Source organism: Mizuhopecten yessoensis, unplaced genomic scaffold, assembly GCF_002113885.1.
Source record: "Mizuhopecten yessoensis strain PY_sf001 unplaced genomic scaffold, ASM211388v2 scaffold285, whole genome shotgun sequence".
NCBI lineage: Eukaryota > Metazoa > Mollusca > Bivalvia > Pectinida > Pectinidae > Mizuhopecten > Mizuhopecten yessoensis.
The window spans coordinates 309,458-331,091 of record NW_018403470.1 but is presented as its reverse complement, the minus strand read 5'-3'; the positions used below and the strand labels follow the sequence as shown (position 1 = coordinate 331,091).

The window sequence follows — 21,634 nt, the reverse complement described above, 5'->3', positions numbered from 1 at the left end:
ATACTTTTCACATATTTTAGCCATGAGGATTCATAATTTGATAAAATTGCTAACAGTTTATTACTTAATTTATTCTAGTTGTTTTTTGTCAATTTAGCCCAAAAACCGACCATTCTTACTTTGACATTAATATCTAGCGGAAACCTTCCAAGTTCTCCGTATATCATAAAGTGCGGTGTAGACGTTTTAACATTAATGTGTTTGCAAAATTTTAAATGAAAACGTTCGATACGTTTAAAGTTACAGAAACCCAAAACTTCACATTCATATAAAACAATATAAAGTCGGCATCAGTTCCGTGCTATCACAAGGAGACAAACACGAACATATCGCAGCCTCTCAAAGCACACACGCATACACTACACGCATGCATCTTGCACACAGGGGAGGCCGTCCTTCAATGACGATAGCTGTTGACAGGACGTTAAACATTTTCGTGATGTCTATTCTCAGGTCCCTATGCACGTAGCCTATGTCACCGACTAGAATTCCAGGCCCATCGCTGCTGGGCCTTGCATAAAAGCATTACATTCAATCTTACAAAAGCAGATGTACACGAAGGTTAATTTTCTAAATAACCTAAAATTGAGGATTGACTGATATCGTATATCGGATACATTTGTACATGTAGGTCAATGTACTGTGATCATACAATTCCCGCGAAAATGCGGACACGCCGGGATTGAACCAAGAACAGCAGACGACTGAAATCGCGCTTAAAAATTGCTAGCCATGCGAGAAATCTCTAATATTTAGATATCCCTGGCCCTAGTCAGAACCGGACATCTTACTGCTCTATAGGTGACTGGAATAGCCAGGCCGATAAACGTTATCAGTGCTTTGTGGCGAGTCAATCCTATCATAATGAAGTGTTGCTACCTGTGCACATGTGTTAATATATAACGCGACAACACCAGGAAGTCAGGTCTGTCGGGTAGTTTATAACGTGTATAGGGCGGGGTAGGTCGTTACCGTTACAGTGGTGTGCGCGAAACCCAAACAGGACACACACGCCAACATCTGCAAACAAGAATTTTCATCCAAGGTAAGTTTTGAGTAATATCGATCAATGTAGTCCTATTTTGACCACGTGCACGGTTTCGTGAAATTTGTTGGTGTCTAAGATTTCAGATGGGATGAAGAAGAACATTTACCAAGATAATGAAATCTTTTGAACAGGGAGTGCTGTATCTAGAACCGAACATCCCGAAAATAGCGTTTTCTTTACCCTTTCCATGGCGCCATTTAAAATAAACTTTATTGGTTTACATCAATTATGAAACACGTTTTACAATTTATACTAATAACTCTTGTTGGCCCGAATGATCTAATTACTGTGGGAGGAAATCAGAGAACCCGAAGAAAACCCACGTAGTCGGGCAGGTGACCCCATACCTTTTCACGTTCGATCGTGGAATCGAACCCCGGCCGCATTGATGAAAGGCAAGTGCGCTATCCACTTGCCACCCGACCACCCAATTTATAATTTAATCGATATTGTCACTGTCCATAATTCCTACTGTGAACTCATATTGGAACCTCACGTGACGTGATGTAAAATTAAAACATCACACTACTCTTGTTAGATATGGAAAAATGCATATAGACCTATTTCTTTCCTTGCATGAGAGTTGTGCAGTAAATACAGGGCACAATATAAACGTGTCTTTATTTCATCATTCATTTTAGTGGGTTTTCCTTCATCAATTTATCAGGAATGTAGTCGAGTATTCACGAAAAATATGTTCTTTCATCTATTTCGCCATGTCTTCCACGTCACTTCATCGACTTATGTCCATTGTCTTAGTGTTACGTCACAATGTCATGACGTCATCATATTGTCTGAATTTAGTCTTCAAAATTTATTTTATAAATAAATAATGCATGTGTTGGATGTACTCTGTGCGTTATCCTACACGTGTTTAGTTCTACGACACCGTATAATCATCCCCGTCTTGGTGCACACCTTAAAGTAACTTCCTTGATAAAAACACGGAATTAGATTGAAGTCCGTGATAAAAGTGCTGCGTTGTACAAATGTTTATATATTTAAGGATTAACTTGAATATAATTTTTATGTTATGGAGATACAACACAAAAAACCGGAGTGTATTCTAAATAAACTGCGAAGTACACTCCGGTTTTTTTGTATTATAGCTCCATAACATAAAAAATGTATTCAAGTTAATCCTTATAATTTAATCTACTATACACAATCCCAGTGGAAATCCACTTTTATTGATGGACTCTTTTCTCTTAGAAATGGTTACGCCGCTGTATACGTATCAGCCAATCAAAAGCGACGCTACAAACGGCGACATCATTTTTTTTACGTTATGGGCTAATAACATAATTGTTTAAGCCAATCAAAACGCTTGTTACCAGCAAGATTAAATTATTACCATATAACCCGGATCTTACTTTAGTTAATATATTCAATATTGAGATTTCGAAAAAAATACCCGTTCCGATGGTGAACTTTGATGTATAATTGAAACAGTTTGTTCCCTGTCAGATATTTTAGTGGATGGATACAATAACCAATTGAAGAACCCAGAGAAAATCTGCGTGATCGGGTAGGTGAACCAATTTATTTTCACGTTCGGTCGGCCTGGGAATCAAACCTCGGCCGTCTAGGTGAAAGTCGTTTGCGCAATCCACTGTGCCACTCTGCCATCTCGCTAGTTAAAAGGTTTGAGTGTGACCCACATCGATAATTAAAAGGTTTGAGTGTGACCCACCTCGCTAGTTAACAGGGTTGAGTGTGACCAACCTCGCTAGTTAAAAGGTTTGAGTGTGACCCACCTCGCTAGTTTAAAGGTTTGAGTGTGACCAACCTCGCTAGTTAACAGGTTTGAGTGTAACCAACCTCGCTAGTTAAAAGGTTTGTGTGTGACCCACCTCGCTAGTTAAAAGGCTTGAGTATGACCCACCTCGCTAGTTAACAGGTTTGAGTGTGACACACCTCGCTAGTTAAAAGGTTTGAGTGTGACCCACCTCGCTAGTTAACAGGGTTGAGTGTTACCCACCTCGCTAGTTAACAGGGTTGAGTGTGACCCCCCTCGCTAGTTAACAGGGTTGAGTGTGACCCACCTCGCTAGGAAAGGTAATAGGATTGTGTCACCATTTCTCCTAGTTAACAGGTTTGAGTGTGACCAACCTCGCTAGTTAACAGGTTTGAGTGTAACCACCCTCGCTAGTTAAAAGGTTTGTGTGTGACCCACCTCGCTAGTTAAAAGGTTTGAGTATGACCCACCTCGCTAGTTAACAGGTTTGAGTGTGACCAACCTCGCTAGTTAACAGGTTTGAGTGTAACCACCCTCGCTAGTTAAAAGGTTTGTGTGTGACCCACCTCGCTAGTTAAAAGGCTTGAGTATGACCCACCTCGCTAGTTAACAGGTTTGAGTGTAACCCACCTCGCTAGTTAACAGGGTTGAGTATGACCCACCTCGCTAGTTAACAGGGTTGAGTGTGACCAACCTCGCTAGTTAAAAGGTTTGAGTGTGACCAACCTCGCTAGTTAACAGGTTTGAGTGTAACCAACCTCGCTAGTTAAAAGGTTTGTGTGTGACCCACCTCGCTAGTTAAAGGGAATCAAACCTCGGCCGTCTAGGTGAAAGTCGTTTGCGCAATCCACTGTGCCACTCTGCCATCTCGCTAGTTAAAAGGTTTGAGTGTGACCTACATCGATAATTAAAAGGTTTGAGTGTGACCCACCTCGCTAGTTTAAAGGTTTGAGTGTGACCAACCTCGCTAGTTAACAGGTTTGAGTGTGACCAACCTCGCTAGTTAACAGGTTTGAGTGTAACCACCCTCGCTAGTTAAAAGGTTTGTGTGTGACCCACCTCGCTAGTTAAAAGGCTTGAGTATGACCCACCTCGCTAGTTAACAGGTTTGAGTGTGCCCCACCTCGCTAGTTAACAGGGTTGAGTGTGACCAACCTCGCTAGTTAAAAGGTTTGAGTGTGACCAGCCTCGCTAGTTAAAAGGTTTGAGTGTGACCCACCTCGCTAGTTTAAAGGTTTGAGTGTGACCAACCTCGCTAGTTAACAGGTTTGAGTGTAACCACCCTCGCTAGTTAAAAGGTTTGTGTGTGACCCACCTCGCTAGTTAACAGGTTTGAGTGTGCCCCACCTCGCTAGTTAACAGGGTTGAGTGTAACCCACCTCGCTAGTTAACAGGGTTGAGTATGACCCTCCTCGCTAGTTAACAGGGTTGAGTGTGACCCACCCCGCTAGTTAACAGGGTTGAGTGTAACCAACCTCGCTAGTTAACAGGGTTGAGTGTGTCCCACCTCGCTAGTTAAAAGGTTTGAGTGTGACCAACCTCGCTAGTTAACAGGTTTGAGTGTAACCAACCTCGCTAGTTAAAAGGATTGAGTGTGACCCACCTCGCTAGTTAAAAGGTTTGAGTATGACCCACCTCGCTAGTTAACAGGTTTGAGTGTGACCCACCTCGCTAGTTAACAGCTTTGAGGGTGACCCACCTCGCTAGTTAACAGGGTTGAGTGTTACCCACCTCGCTAGTTAACAGGGTTGAGTGTGACCAACCTCGCTAGTTAAAAGGTTTGAGTGTGACCAGCCTCGCTAGTTAAAAGGTTTGAGTGTGACCCACCTCGCTAGTTAACACGTTTGAGTGTGACCCACCTCGCTAGTTAACAGGTTTGAGTGTGCCCCACCTCGCTAGTTAACAGGGTTGAGTGTGACCCCCCTCGCTAGTTACCAGGGTTGAGTGTAACCAACCTCGCTAGTTAACAGGGTTGAGTGTGTCCCACCTCGCTAGTTAAAAGGTTTGAGTGTGACCAACCTCGCTAGTTAAAAGGTTTGAGTGTGACCAGCCTCGCTAGTTAAAAGGTTTGAGTGTGACCCACCTCGCTAGTTAAGAGGTTTGAGTANCTAGTTAAAAGGTTTGAGTGTGACCCACCTCGCTAGTTAACAGGTTTGAGTGTAACCCACCTCGCTAGTTAACAGGGTTGAGTGTGACCCACCTCGCTAGGAAAGGTAATAGGATTGTGTCACCATTTCTCAGTAGAATTTCTTCAAATTTTGAAGTTATTCCTCGCACTGTACCGAGAAACTTATACGAAGCCCTTTCCCTACAATTTTACATATAATTTTAACTATCATTCAACATATGATTAACTACGTATTAAAATAGATCCACTCACGAACACTTACTCGGAGCACACACGCATTCAACCTACACTCGCTCACACATGCTACCACTCACGAGCACACACATGCTTCTATACACGCGCACACACATACTTCCACACATGTGCACACGTCAAATGTCCTGGCCACATTGCGCTCCAGTTATACCCAAACGGAAGTGTTCTGGCCAAACTGCGCTCCAGTAATACCCAAATGCGGCAGTTAAGGGGAGGTTACTCTACATAGAAAAAAACTCAATGCAGTGATGGGACAGGGATCTTTAAGACAAAGGTAGATATAAAATATCCCGACTTCCTCTTACTGTTTTATTTTATTGTAAGTCTCAGTGTCCGGAATCCCCGCACTAGTCTGTCTCCGGAGTTTATATTGAAGGTTTTGCATGTTTTAGACAAAACATTTCAGGCTATGAAACAGTCATTTTCTATTTTAAGTCAAATTTTGTTTTCGTTTTAGACTTGTTGTTTTAGAAAAAGCCAAATCTAAAACCAAAATAAAACTATTTTTCAGCATATTAAAGATGCAAATCAATGACTGAAATATATCTACATGTCAGCGCCTGGCACAAGTTTCCGGGTGAACACTACAGCAAAATATAATTATAATAACATTTCCGTCATGTGGCATCATCTAAGTCTGAGAAACAGGATCCAGACGCCAACTTACGATAGGTAAAATATCAATAAGTCAATCCGAACTAATCAATACAATACAATACCATCCAATGCAATCACCAATACAATTTGAGGTTTTCGTAGGACCTGCCTTATCAGGTGTTAATATACCTCTACTTTATTTACTCTATATAAACGTAATTGGTTAAATCAAATATATCCTCACTTTTCCCTTCCGAACTCGGAAGCGACGCGCGAGGTGGGCGGAGCTTGCTACCGAACCCGGAAGCATTTGGCTCTATTGCCATCAAAAGGGTAGTTGAGACTTGAAGCTATACAGCTTATGGATTACAAATATTTTCTAGTTAAAACTGTCTCCCCAGTGTGTATCGGTATAATACAACTGTTAAAGTATAGGGTTGAGGGATATAGCAAGTTTCTGGTGTCCCTTGACCATGCCTATTTCCCTGGTCTCGGGTCACCAGAAACTAACAACATGTACAAGTCTATACTAGTTCAATTTCATCCGGCTACATCTCCATAATGTGTGTATCCAGTTTTGCAGTGGTACATTGCTTCCTTACCTTGCCTTACTCGACTACACAGATGCTGTAGCACCTACCCCAGATCAATTTATACTCCACATGGGTTGGTGGAGTTGTTTAGCGTGGAGAAAACACGTTCTTTGAAAAGTAGTTGCTACGAAGAGTTCTGTATAAAGCAATTGTTCGTGAAAATTGGGCCAGTTCAGAGAAGATGTCCGATATTCCTTCGATAGTTTCCGTAAATTATAGAATATGTCATGCAAAGTGACATTGAAATGAAGTTAGCTGTTCTTTTGTGCCTCAGAACATTTTGTATCATAATGCACTGTTTTAATGGAAACCATGCACGCGTGTACCCTCACCTAACAAAACAGACGTGTATAATCGCGATCAAACACGGCTAATATATTTACGTATGTAATACGGGGAAGTTTCTGGAGGATCTTTACTTTTACATAAGTTGTTGCTTGAGAAAATTAGCAAACATATAGAACGCGCACGTGCATTTATATCGCCATATGAAGTGTCGTTAAATAGTCGATATGGTCACAATAGGGGACAGTGGGTAAGGTATCGGCGTTGGGCATTACGTGAACCCGAATCCGTCAACGTTCGTTGTCTTGTGATAATATGAAGCAGGAAGATAGAAGATATAACTCTTTTAAAAGAATAAGTATGTTATTAAACATGCTGTTCAAACAGAGGAACGGAATAATTGTTCATGTTCCTTGATTCGACTGTCACTAACTGTAGTAGTTGGGAACACTGATTCAGGTGAGAGCAACACACAGTATTATCATAATTTAGCTATAATAGTGACAATAACGTTTTGGTCTTTGTTTTCACATCCTAGAAAGTCTAGCGGTTATATCACCTACGTTCTCAGCACCACTGGAATATGCATATGTCATAACAAAATCGAAGGCATGCGGTTAGTTATTTGTTTGGTTTTTCGGTCGCAAAGACTGACCAATTGCTAGACACTCTTGAAGATATCAAGTAATACAACCGACTTCAAAGCCGGTCGATTATACCGTTATGCTGCCGTGCGATCATTTGTCTTTAATAATAGTAATAATGATTCGAGGTTCCTATATACCGCTTTATCACAACCTAGTTCGTAGGTCGTCTCAAAGCGGTTCACAAATTATTATCTGTGGTTATAGGGCCTTTGCAACCAGCCAATATCTTTCTCAACTCCTTGGGGAGCATACAGCTGAAGCTGCCATTTCGGCGCTAACAGCCAGCATTCAACAATTCTAGCACTGCCCAACCACATACTCATTTGCAGCTGAGTAGAGTAGACTCGGACAAGCGGAGTAAAGTATCTTGCTCAAATAGATACAACACAGAGCCGTGCCGTGACTCGAACCCGCAACCCTACGGCTACGAGCCCGGAGTCCTACCACCACTGTGTAGGACTGACACCGGATAAAGCTAGTACCGAAGCGGGCATAGACGCTTAGCGCAGACAAGCCACGGGATGTTTTCCGATATTTCTGGTATTTTCTGGTAGCGTAGAGACAAATAAAGGAGCACAGCAATTATACAATGAACAATGATGTATGTGATGCAGATGATTTGTAGACTATTTCATGCGATCTGAAGATATTGGTAAGAAATGACTACAAAGTACCGATACAAAATCATTTACAAAGAAAGAAGAAGAGATAGCTATTAAAGTATGACATATACGATGATGAAACGGACATTACTGGCATATGTAGATGAGACCGGGATAAACATATAATGGTCATGTGTCTACATGTAGTCTTTACGATGTAATTGACTAAATATGATTTCGTCTGCGTAGGGCGAATAGTGAATTGTTGATACATTTTCAAGTGTGTACGGCAACTAGCATGCTAATAGTACGGCGAATAGCTTTACTATCATAACCATGTTTAGAGCGGGCATATGTACTAGCTATGTTTTTTTGTTGTTATACCATTGGAGTAACATACCAATGGTGTTGCTTTGTAACACTTTTGAATGATATCGCAAGGGAAGGGGTTAAGAATGTCGAAAGTCTAATGAATGTCGAGTTAAATAATGATAAGGAGTACCCATTCTTCACATGCTATAACACAACCTAAGCTGTGACTTTGACAATAGCGGTGGATAGTTTGAACTTTAGCTGTGACCTTGGCAATATCAATCGAGTGTTGGAACTTTAGCTATGACCTTGACAACAGCGGTGGAGAGTTGGAACTTAGGCAGAAGGTGACATACTCTTTCCCTGTCACAACGTTAATATACAAGGGGGAGGGGTTACACAAGAAATGTTAAGGGTGATGTAGAGAAAATCTGCACTAATACATAGATTGGCAAAGAAATAAACGATAGTTAAGTTGATATATCCTCAATTTATTCACAGTTATCTGTAAATAGCAAGTGGTAAAGGTAATACAGACGTCTGAAAGTATTAAATATATACACCTTTAACAGGTAATGGGAAAAGTCTGTTTCATTCCTACTCAAGATTTCAAAGTCTATTCTCACTCTATTTTCATCAACTTTTAATAGGCACTTTTAAATTATGGTCTGAAACTTTGTTTCATAATTGGAACTTTAAAAAGATGTTTTGCAACCCTAGTATTTTGAGGGCTGAAAAACAGACACACAACTATCTGTTTGGCCTATCCTTTTAATCTACAGCACAGTTAGACTAGTGGTTATCTGACTTACCTGTACAACTGTATTGAGTGCATTGTTGTTTCTTGTAATCTTTGGTGTTCTACAACTAACGTACGATAAGGTGCATGCATTTTACACTGTAGGAGATTTACGGTAATCGGGGAACGTTAGTTTCAGTATAGCTTTAACAAAATATGTCACATTTAGACGAAGTGTTCACTTGAATACTGTATACCTTATGACCTATCCGCCGTACACCAGTACACTTCACCAAAATTGGTTATACCAATATCTAAAGAAGGGGACACTTGAACAGAAATATGGTAATATTTAAGTTCAAGTTTGTGGCGTTTATTTTGAGGCAAGCCCCATCTTTTTTGGTTCTTTGTACACCTTATTATAAAAATCAACACAAAGATGTATACATATGTTCAATTTCTGGCATTTAGAATAAATGCTCATTTTCGACAACTTAAGCGTTTGTTATTTTATCGACAAAAAACATAACAGAGTATAACCTGTGTGTGCTGTTGGGTTTAAGCAGGCTAAACACGATAATATAATTGCTGTTGCGAATGAAGATTTAGCGGTACTAGGCGGACTGTTTTTGTAAATAATGTGCAACTACACCAAAACAATTACATACCTCCTGTTTCAGATATGAATTACGTCTATGCTTGACTGTCGTGCTTCTTTATTTGTCTCTACACTACCAGAAAATACAAGAAATATCGAAAAATTAACGTGATTTGACTACGCCCGGCTTCCACGACCGCTTCGGTACTAGCTATATCCGGTGTCAGTCCTACACGGTGACCACTAGACTACAGGCTTACTGACAAATAGCACAACCGATACTATACATGTTGATTGTTGACAATATCTATACGTTTATAGACNCCCCCCCACTCCCCACCTGTACAGTTGTCCCCTTGTGAAACACCTACGTGTATCACACACCGCGGTTTTTTCTGTAAATCGTAAGGTATTCGTTTATACTCCGTAAGTCTTTCATTTTGAAAGGAAGTACTGCATATTTGATTAATCCGTAAAAATGTTCGCGAAATTTTCCAACAATAGCATTACGCCATAAAAATAAAAGACAAGTTGTTTCGAGACTACGTTTAGCGACATTTTTATAGGGGTGCACCAAAAACTTATGGCCTACTAGCTGTTCAAATGACCCTTAAGGGGGTCTTATATCTAGGATGGGCTTAGTGTGGCTGTCTTCTTCTGAAATTATGGCTCCTCTATTGTTTATTGCAGGACACGCACGATTGTTGAGGGCAGAGAAATATTGCGGACACTTATGCCGAGAACACGTAAACAGTACATAGATACGATCCACTTTGAAGAATCGTAAATAGAAATTTTCAAAATGTTTTAAGAAAAAATCTGTAAACTCATTGTTTTTTTTTTTCAATTGATCATACTGCTTCCCTATGAACGATTTTAATTTCTAATATTTTTTAAAGTATTTTTTGGAAATATTACATTTCAAATATTTTCATTTCAAACATTTTCGTTAAATGTTCGTTTAAGCTAACTACACTTTTGACCCAGGCGTGTGTTTTATGACCACATGTCAAATAAACATGTAACCTAGATTTACTACAATATAAATTTACGTTCTTCATTAAATGTTTCTAAATAATCTGCAAATCATTTATATTTTTATAGGCTTTAGAAAATATGTTCAGATTTCTTTTTAGCTGCACTTTACCCAAGATATTCATAGTCAACTTAATGGTATATTTAATTTTACAAAAAATAAATAAATGTGATCACAAAAATCATCCGTGTTGGATCCCATTCAAAGTCTTATGAGGCGACTAATGTTGGAGCCCTACCAAATCGCGGGCTTCTTCTGGATCTTCTGCATTAAAGTAAAGCAACCAGAATTTGTCCGATTGCTCCCCACCCCACAGGGGCATGGATCGCTTTACTTGTAATATTAGAAAATAGTGGTCTCCTCCGCTAAAAAATATTCCATGCCCTGTGCCCCACCCAAACTCCAGGGGACAGAATCGGGGAGTGGGGCTGTATGTTCTTCTTTGATGCTATTTTTTAGCCAAAATAATATATGGGTTGCTTTCAGATTCTACATAGGGATGGGGTGACAGAGATTTTAGTGATAGACACATGAGAGTATGTTTTTGACTCCCCAAAATGACCTTTGACCCTTGGGTTTGAAAGGTCATGTCTATTTGACCCGTAATATGACCCCTCCAGTTTCAAGCGATATCTTATTTGACTTTTGAAATTGCTGAAGGTTAAGTATTAACTTAAGCCCTTGGTGGGAGGGGGAGGCGGGGTGATGGGGTTGATACCGAGACCTTTTCCTTTCTCTGTTACCTACTCCGTGCTTTCTCCTTGGTAACTATCACGTCAAACGCCGAGGAAACCAGAACATGTGGAAATGAGTTATTAAGTGTTATTGGACTACACATTTGCCCATTGTTAATTTCGCCCGTCATGTTTGGTTACTATATGTGTATGATAGTGTTTACTAATACTCGTCGTAATGATAAATCGGCCATATTAACGCAGAGCGAAGTAGTCGGAAGTTAAACTGCAGCGAACCTTTCCCGGAATAGTAGTATTTAAATGTTAACACACAAAAAAAAACCGACTGGTTGAGTATAAGTGCGGACTGATATGAGTATTGCATCTCTACTTAACAGAAACACATGTCATGTAACTATAGCGGTCGGTTGCTGTTAAATACATCAAATGAATTACTCCCAGAGACACAGACTGCCGTATGTATGTAGACTGTCAGTGGTTATAACCACAGGGACCTGATAATTTGTTACGGCATTATTTGGACCTAAACTAATGTGTCCAGATTAATTTTACACGTTTAGGGGGTTAAGATCAACTTTCGGTAAAAATGCCACCCCACTGATGATATACATGTACGAGTCATCAGTGGGGTGGACTTTTTACCGAAAGTTTATCTTAACCCCTAAAACGTGTAAAATTACTCTGGACACCTCGGTTTAAGTTCTAATATAGCTGTAACAAATTATCAGGTCCCTGTGGTCATGACATGCGCATTATATTGTATATATAGACGAATATAGACCTAAAACTGACAATTCCGTTCTTCGATAATTGTTGACTGTTGGCAGAAATACTGCGATAAGTTACGTGTATGAGGGGGACCGGACCCCCGCCCCCCGGCGGTTGGTATTGATTCGTGCCATGATCACCCACGAGGGATAAGAGACAAGTGAGACCCTTGATCACCCACGAGGGATAAGAGACAAGTGAGACCCTTGATCACCCACGAGGGATAAGAGACAAGTGAGACCCTTGATCACCCACGAGGGATAAGACAAGTGAGACCCTTGATCACCCACGAGGGATAAGAGACAAGTGAGACCCTCTCCTAACATATATGTAGATAGTATATGTGTAGTGCGTGTATTTGACACAGACATCCTTACCTATCGGAACAATGTTCCCCCTATTGATCTACGACCAACTAATCGTTTTACATCTACTTACTGTCTTAGCAACGCTGCCAGTAAAATGTATACAGATGCCTGTATTGACAGAGCTAACATGTTAAGGCGATATTCTGATCGATTAACGGGAATATCATAATGTTATCGTGATAAACTGATCTGTTAAAGATTTTAGTCAATAATTTTTTGTGTTAACGTACAAAATTACACAACATTATTATGATTACGGGGAGGGTTTTTGTATTTACATAAAATACGTTTGTGCGATATTTTTAAGTTTAGACAAATTACTGAAGATTGAGTGCCTCAGCGTCGTTCACTTACATTTGTATACACAGCGTAAGGTATACTTTATCAATGTCGCTTTGTAAATATTGAATGCTTATAAAGCTTAGCTATTTGTGAGTTGCGCGTGTTTACGTGCCATTCACATGGATATATTTACATTTGTGCTGCAACCCACTATGTGAACATTACCAGCTGTAATGCACTCTCGTGACGTAGCATGTGGTTTACTTATGACGTAATTGATTAACATTGTTCAATGAGAGTCTTGTCGCTCTGCTTCGGATAACATGGAGAATGGCCTTGCGTCAAAACGCTAAAATGACTACGGTTAATTGTTGTAATGTAAATATATGGATTGAACGGCGTTTTTTTGTTAATTTTCATGCCGGTATGGTTTTTTTAAACGCCGTTCAATCCAGGCTATATAATTTCACATGATAGTATTTGTTGTTTATTACTTTACCGCCACAATTAAAGTCATTCCGGCCCAAACACATCTGATATATACGTAAGTATTATACATCATGGCCTGGGGGTCTTGTAACGGTAATTTTAAGGACTCGTACATAAACACGAAGTATGATTTCTGTGTCTGACTGGGTGATATAGTGGAACCTAGAGTATATGTATAACCCTTTCTACATTTGATTACCAAGAGGCCCAGGGGACATGTATCGACCACCAATTGACATACTTTTAATACTAAATCGAGATTATTTGTTTTTTAGTTAATTAAATGAGTGAACGCATGCACGACAACTTGTCATTTAGCTACCTTATTTGTAAACTAGTTTTAGTGTGCCATTTTGTAATTTTGTTGTATAGTTGTATTGTAAGTTTTACCTGTCTATTCGGAGAATAGGAGGCTAATGTAGTCACCCCGGCGTCGGCGTCCCACCTTCTGAGGTTAAAGTTTTTGGGCAAGTTTTTTCCAGACAGTGTTGCACCATCATACTACATGTAAATACACAGTTGTTTTTTTATGAGGTTAAGGCATTTATATGGAGTGTAAGCAATGTGCTGGGCCATATTTTCATATTTTAGTGGCCAAAAGCAGCTTGATTAGACTTGGGCAAGTTTTTGTGTGAAGTGTTGGACAACCACCATCAATAGGCTGTTGTCTATTAAAAGGTTGAAGTATTTACATGGAATATCAGCAATGTGCTGAATTACATTTTCATATTTTAGGGGCCAAACCTGGTTAGTTTGACTTTGGTTAGGTTTTGGGACAGTTTGTTTGTGCAGGTTTGAATCGGTCACCACCATCAAACGGCTGTTGACTATTTCACGTTGGCTGGTCATCTCATCTTACATGTCAAGGTACAGCAAAACCTTGTTATATTGCCATCAGGAACATCATAATTAAGGGACCTGAAAAATGTTGGCTGTAAGTGAGGTGGCAAATGAAACGACAGGCATTATATTGAGGTTTTACTGTCCATTTGTTTCTATTGATAGTTGCTACAGTGTATCTTACAACATAGTGACATACGATATATATCACCAATAGGCGAGCTATGCTGTTCTCCAACAGCTCTTATTTATTGAAAGGGCTTTATATAAGTTGTATAACTTGTGCCCAATCCAGTTGCATTATTGCAATAAACCATTTTTTTAATCCACATCAGAAGTTATTTAAGTAACCCCTCTACACAAAAAGTGCTTTTTGGCAGTATGCGTCTAGAGAAATTAATGTTCTAATATCAATCGCAGCTAATTAAAAGGCTTAAAATTGGTAAATATTGATATGAAGAAACTTCAGTAATGTAAACGCTATCTCTGTATATGTTTAATAATAAATGTCACGGAGACTTGTTAAATGGTTCAGTTACCCAAGAGGCAATAGTGGTACAGTAATATTACAGGGGTTTACCAGTTACCTGATCAACCGTTATATCTTCTCACCGCTGTGAAAATGTGGGATGGGAGGAGGGTCTGGTCACCAATATTTTTCTTAAAATCAAGGCTTGAACGGCATTTGTTTTTCAATTTCAATTTGGTATAAACGCAAAAATGTCCAATCCTTATATTTACATTATAATGTTATAGTTATTATTGACCTTAGAATATAGATATTTCCTTATATTGTCGATATTTAAGTGTCTATGTCGTCAGTGCAAACTCGATTACTGAAACAGACTAACGTCACCAATCGATATTTAATTCGTCAGTGCAAACTAGATTCCTGTGACAGCCTAACGTCACCAATCGATCTGAAACAGCCTAACGTCACCAAAATGTTTGCTTCTAACGGTTGTCTAGTGTAAATCGAGACGGGAGGAGAAGCTTCAAAACGATGGTGATCAAATTGCAACCATGGCTCTATGAACACGATTTGTTCTGGTAATGCTTATAGAGTAACCTGTAATGGAAATGTACATTTAACAACTTGTTATTTAATCGGTACAGAACAAAACACATTCTTGGAAGTGGGGAGCCCTATTTTACTGATCCTATTCCACCAGAAGAAAATGAAGATTTGTTTTTTTGTTTCTTTTGTAAACTTAAAAGTGTGAGTACAATGTAATTAAAGCCAAAAGTGTGAGTACAATGTAAGTAAAGCCAAACGTGTGAGTACAATGTAATTAAAGCCAAAAGTGTGAGTACAATATACACGCACTTCGATAGTCTAGGTATGAGGTAAAGTATCATAGTAACACATATTTGTGAGACTGGTTGGGTTGAGTTATAATAAATATATGACAAAGGATTGCATTTTGTAAAATCAACTTCCTGTATAAATAAATTCTGTCTAAATTTGACAGCCGGGTTGACTGGTGGACACGATGACAATGTCTAAGCTCTATAAACACTACGCTCACGCGAGGGGAGGCTCATTAAGATTATAATGATACAGCACTTAGCCTTCCTGGATCTGCCTGGATATCAGTTTGATAGTCGCTGCGCAGCTACACAGGTTTATAAATTAACTGACGACACCCATGAGAGGTACAACTGTATTAACCCTGTGCTTACCCGGCATTTCTCACACACGTGTATACACTTCTCTTGATGCCTCCGTGATTTATGGGGTCTGACGTGAAATTAAAGAACATTTTTTTCCCTACATGTAACTTCCTCATAACGCCCATATCAATCAATTTTATATCGGTGCGCTTTTGAAGGTAGCCTGTTAGTGTCTATTGCAAACATATGCGCGTGTTATTTCAAATCTATATTAAACTTCAGCTGTACCGATTATCGGTACATAAACAGCTCACACATTGGATTGGTATAACGGACATTGCATGATGGACAATTTACGGGCGCCAGAGATTTTCTCAAACAGTTTGCATCATAAACAGTATTAGGATACACTTACAAATGTATATCTTATGAGTCGCCCATTGGTTCCCGGGGGTGGGGGCTATTGGGCTATGGATAGCCTTGCAATACTTTGTCTTGTTTTATTATATTTATACCTCTGAAATATCAGATATCATTAGGGTGATGTGGTGAAGATATACATTTCTGTACGAAATATTATCTTCACATGTGGGGACATCACTTTTGATATTGTCCTATCAGAACTGTAGTTTCTATTCACTGCTTAGATTTTCCGTCTCAAATTCAGATGAAGAGACGACTGAAGAAACATTCATTATGATATTTATATAATCACACATTTGATATAATTTTTGTTTAGGGATCTAACCACATTCAAAATGGCGCTCTGTCTTGTTGTCAAGAGTATCGTTAAAATTGCATTCGTATAAGGAATGAACTTTTTTTTCAATATTCATGCGGGTATGAACGCAAATCGGTTAATGTAAACTTTAATGTTAATAAGAAAAATAGCTTGTGAATCGCCTACATGGGATGCACATGGAATTATTTGTCGCAATAATAGCTCTCAAGAGCTAATGTTCCTTGTTTACCTGTATGCGACGTTAAAATAAAGTTTCTTGTATCTTGTATTCCCTTGAAGGTGAGATACTTACAATCTTATGATGTGTCTCACTGCACGTACATTAAAGACCAGGAAATGTTTAAGGAGAAAAAAAAACAAATCAACAAAATCCTAAATCCCTTTCTGAACCTCTCTATGTTTTTCGAAAATTCTGCACTGAACTTTAATGCTAAAGAAATAGTCGGGAAATCCTGTTGGAGCCTCGCTTTATGACTCACGAAATCCCACGGGGAATTTTTCTGTGGAAATTTCTACACAGGTGCAACTAAATATTGTGAAATAAGGATGTGACTCCCATATGAGTTATAAAACCGCGATATATTATTGTGAACTAAGGTATGACTCCCATATGTGTGTTATCAAATATACGCGGACTTTGTCGTCTGTAAAACACAGATTTTTTAGTTCTTATCTGGTATATGTCTAGAATGTTGATGTTACACGGAGAAGTTAATGACACTTAACACTGTGCACGTGATCAAGCTACACATAATCACATTAAAGTTTTACACGCACGCTTATGGTATAAACAACGTCTCCTATTGTCAACAAGCCCTCTCAGATTGAAATTGTATTAGTATATAAAAGGGATTCCTTTTCAAATTGTAACGTAAACTCAAGAACAGAGGGACCTTACAGAAGATGTATCTGACAAACATGATATACTGCTTTTCTTTTTCGCTATTTTCATTCTATATCTTTTAATCTATGGTAATTACCGATAAACATACAAATGAAGCATTTTATTGAATCCAATCAAAATTAAGAAAAACAAATCATTGATAATAAACATTTAAGATTTGTTACCTCGGATAATTTTTATTAATAATAATGGTCATGAAGTTGTTTAAAGGGGTGTAACTCTTGCGCATAGATTCCCTCTGTTTGGGGACCTGGACTATCGAGTAACTTTGGTAGACGGCATGGCATTTTAAGAGACGATAAAAAATGTATTCTTTGCGACCTAAATGAAATTAGAGACCAATATCATTATTTGTTTGATTGTAATGATCACTAAATACTGCATAACAGAAAAAACGTATGTCTAGATATTTTTTTGAAAGACCTATTACATGTACTTTCAAGTTCTATACATTATTTAATTATGTCAGTAATGAAGAATTAATATCACTTGTAAAATTTCTTAACCTCATAACTGAGCGAATTAACAATAACCATTAACACCATGATATGTACAGCATATACATGTAGATGTAAATTCCCTACACTGTAACCAGTTTGCGTGAACAAAAACCTGACATTGTCATTGATCCGTTAAGTTTTAATTTGTACTGATCCTTATGTGTATGTGTTAGTCAATGGTACGGTCATATGTGACTTTTCTAATCCCGGGACTTCTGACTGATTACGAGGGAGTACCTTATAGAAATGTATAATTAGAGGATGCATGATATAGCTGGACACGACAGTCTAATAATGCAGGTGTCATCACATGCTTACTTCATACTATTGTGAAATAATATCTATATAATTCTCCGAAACTAAAGATATATTAAGGTGTGAACCATACAAATAAATGTGACATCACGTTTAGAGAAGATGTTTATTCACATATAAATATGTGTTTATGAATAAATGTCATTAGCATCGACTGAGTGTGAACAGTCTCATGGATTTACATCCTGTCTTGCTGTAGGAGAACTTTGACGTAAGTAACATACTCATCAGATATTGTGATTGTAGGTACAGATTACATTGTATGATTTTCTCATTTGAATAAGTTTCATTATTATGTGACATCTAGTATAACGCTATATCTAGCTAGAATAAGCCATTCTAAAGGACTTTACAGCGTTAACGTGACTTACCATCCATGTTATGTAACTAAGGCACTCTACAGCGTTAACGTGACTTACCATCCATGTTATGTAACTAAGGCACTTTACAGCGTTAACGTGACAAACCATCCATGTTATGTAACTAAGGCACGCTACAGCGTTAACATGACTTACCATCCATGTTATGTAACTAAGGCACGCTACAGCGTTAACGTGACTTACCATCCATGTTATGTAACTAAGGCACTTTACAGCGTTAACGTGACTTACCATCCATGTTATGTAACTAAGGCACGCTACAGCGTTAACGTGACTTACCATCCATGTTATGTAACTAAGGCACGCTACAGCGTTAACGTGACTTACCATCCATGTTATGTAACTAAGGCACGCTACAGCGTTAACGTGACTTACCATCCATGTTATGTAACTAAGGCACGCTACAGCGTTAACGTGACTTACCATCCATGTTATGTAACTAAGGCACGCTACAGCGTTAACGTGACTTACCATCCATGTTATGTAACTAAGGCACGCTACAGCGTTAACGTGACTTACCATCCATGTTATGTAACTAAGGCACGCTACAGCGTTAACGTGACTTACCATCCATGTTATGTAACTAAGGCACGCTACAGCGTTAACGTGACTTACCATCCATGTTATGTAACTAAGGCACGCTACAGCGTTAACGTGACTTACCATCCATGTTATGTAACTAAGGCACGCTACAGCGTTAACGTGACTTACCATCCATGTTATGTAACTAAGGCACGCTACAGCGTTAACGTGACTTACCATCCATGTTATGTAACTAAGGCACGCTACAGCGTTAACGTGACTTACCATCCATGTTATGTAACTAAGGCACGCTACAGCGTTAACGTGACTTACCATCCATGTTATGTAACTAAGGCACGCTACAGCGTTAACGTGACTTACCATCCATGTTATGTAACTAAGGCACGCTACAGCGTTAACGTGACTTACCATCCATGTTATGTAACTAAGGCACGCTACAGCGTTAACGTGACTTACCATCCATGTTATGTAACTAAGGCACGCTACAGCGTTAACGTGACTTACCATCCATGTTATGTAACTAAGGCACGCTACAGCGTTAACGTGACTTACCATCCATGTTATGTAACTAAGGCACGCTACAGCGTTAACGTGACTTACCATCCATGTTATGTAACTAAGGCACGCTACAGCGTTAACGTGACTTACCATCCATGTTATGTAACTAAGGCACGCTACAGCGTTAACGTGACTTACCATCCATGTTATGTAACTAAGGCACGCTACAGCGTTAACGTGACTTACCATCCATGTTATGTAACTAAGGCACGCTACAGCGTTAACGTGACTTACCATCCATGTTATGTAACTAAGGCACGCTACAGCGTTAACGTGACTTACCATCCATGTTATGTAACTAAGGCACGCTACAGCGTTAACGTGACTTACCATCCATGTTATGTAACTAAGGCACGCTACAGCGTTAACGTGACTTACCATCCATGTTATGTAACTAAGGCACGCTACAGCGTTAACGTGACTTACCATCCATGTTATGTAACTAAGGCACGCTACAGCGTTAACGTGACTTACCATCCATGTTATGTAACTAAGGCACGCTACAGCGTTAACGTGACTTACCATCCATGTTATGTAACTAAGGCACGCTACAGCGTTAACGTGACTTACCATCCATGTTATGTAACTAAGGCACGCTACAGCGTTAACGTGACTTACCATCCATGTTATGTAACTAAGGCACGCTACAGCGTTAACGTGACTTACCATCCATGTTATGTAACTAAGGCACGCTACAGCGTTAACGTGACTTACCATCCATGTTATGTAACTAAGGCACGCTACAGCGTTAACGTGACTTACCATCCATGTTATGTAACTAAGGGACTCAGTTTTAGGCAGTGATACAGGGATCCTTAATGTCACAATGTAACTGTTTTAGGCAGTGATACAGGGATCCTTAATGTCACAATGTTACTGTTTTAGGCAGTGGTGCATGGATCCTTAATGTCACACTGTTACTGTTTTAGGCAGTGATACAGGGATCCTTAATGTCACAATGTTACTGTTTTAGGCAGTGATACAGGGATCCTTACTGTCTCAATGTTACTGTTTTAGGCAGTGATACAGGGATCCTTAATGTCATAATGTAACTGTTTTAGGCAGTGGTACATGGATCCTTAATGTCACAATGTAACTGTTTTAGGCAGTGGTACGGGGATCTATTTCTATTTAACTGGCATCATATTTCAGGACCCATATTCATTTAACCATTCTCGTGGTCAAACATGGATTCTGTGGTCAAACCTACTTTCTTGCAACTGACTTAGAATCATGTTACACGGCCAAAAGGTGAAGTTTAAACATCGACAATGATATTTAGCCCTAAGACTCCAAAATTCCTCCAAATCATTGACAAAATGTATAGTTTATCCAAATAAGAAATTGGGCTTGAGCACAAATTCAGACTGTGAGCAAGAATTTTTTTTTCGTGAATACGGGCCAAGTTCTTTCAAATTCACGAAAAAAATGCTAAAAATGTAATTCTTGGTAAAGTAAGTACACGCACACATGTTTTTGTGCAAATCTGCGAACAGTGTTTATCCTGCATGTCTCTCTTAAACTGTGGGGTATGCTAGCTCTCATAACAGAAATACAGAGGAACATATGTAAGTTACAAACATGTTGTGTAAAGATGGCAATACTGAACAACAGGCCATTAAACAACTTTAAAATGTACGCTTTCCCACACAACCTCGTTCTGGTATAGAACAGGATGTGGTATTTTTCGTGTCAATGTCCGAATCAATACTAGGGTCAACGTGATAACGAGAGGTAACCGTGTCTGAGCTTAAACAAACCGACCCTATGGTGGTTTACTGTTGATTCCGAAAGGCCACTGACTGTCTTATGTCTTTGATATTCATTTCTTTAAAAAACACCTGATGTCATCTCCAACCTAACGGGTTCTCATTGGTTTTCTGTGTGTTGAAGCACTTTTGATATGCGTTGTTGTTTTGCCTAAAACATGTTAACTAACATGATATAACCACAGGAGTCTGAAATTCTATCAAAAAATAATAAAAACAGTAATAAAACCCCCACCTTAAATATGATATTTTAAAGCATATTCTATTTTTTTATTACTGTAATTAATAA

At 39.0% G+C, this 21,634-nt stretch overlaps 1 protein-coding gene across 3 annotated transcripts in view; it reads left to right on the top strand.

The window, feature by feature from the left end:
• Nucleotides 1-802: 802 nt before the first annotated feature.
• LOC110446099 (probable GPI-anchored adhesin-like protein PGA18) overlaps nucleotides 803-21,634 on the top strand; it is a 33,325-nt gene continuing 12,493 nt past the window's right edge. The window contains exon 1 of one of the 3 annotated variants that reach the window (XM_021491071.1): nucleotides 803-1,045. The gene's annotated coding sequence lies outside the window, so the exon portion shown is untranslated. Of the gene's footprint in view, nucleotides 1,046-2,498; nucleotides 2,577-18,201; nucleotides 18,307-21,634 lie in introns of those variants that run through there. The other 2 variants (XM_021491086.1, XM_021491079.1) reach the window with 2 other exon arrangements.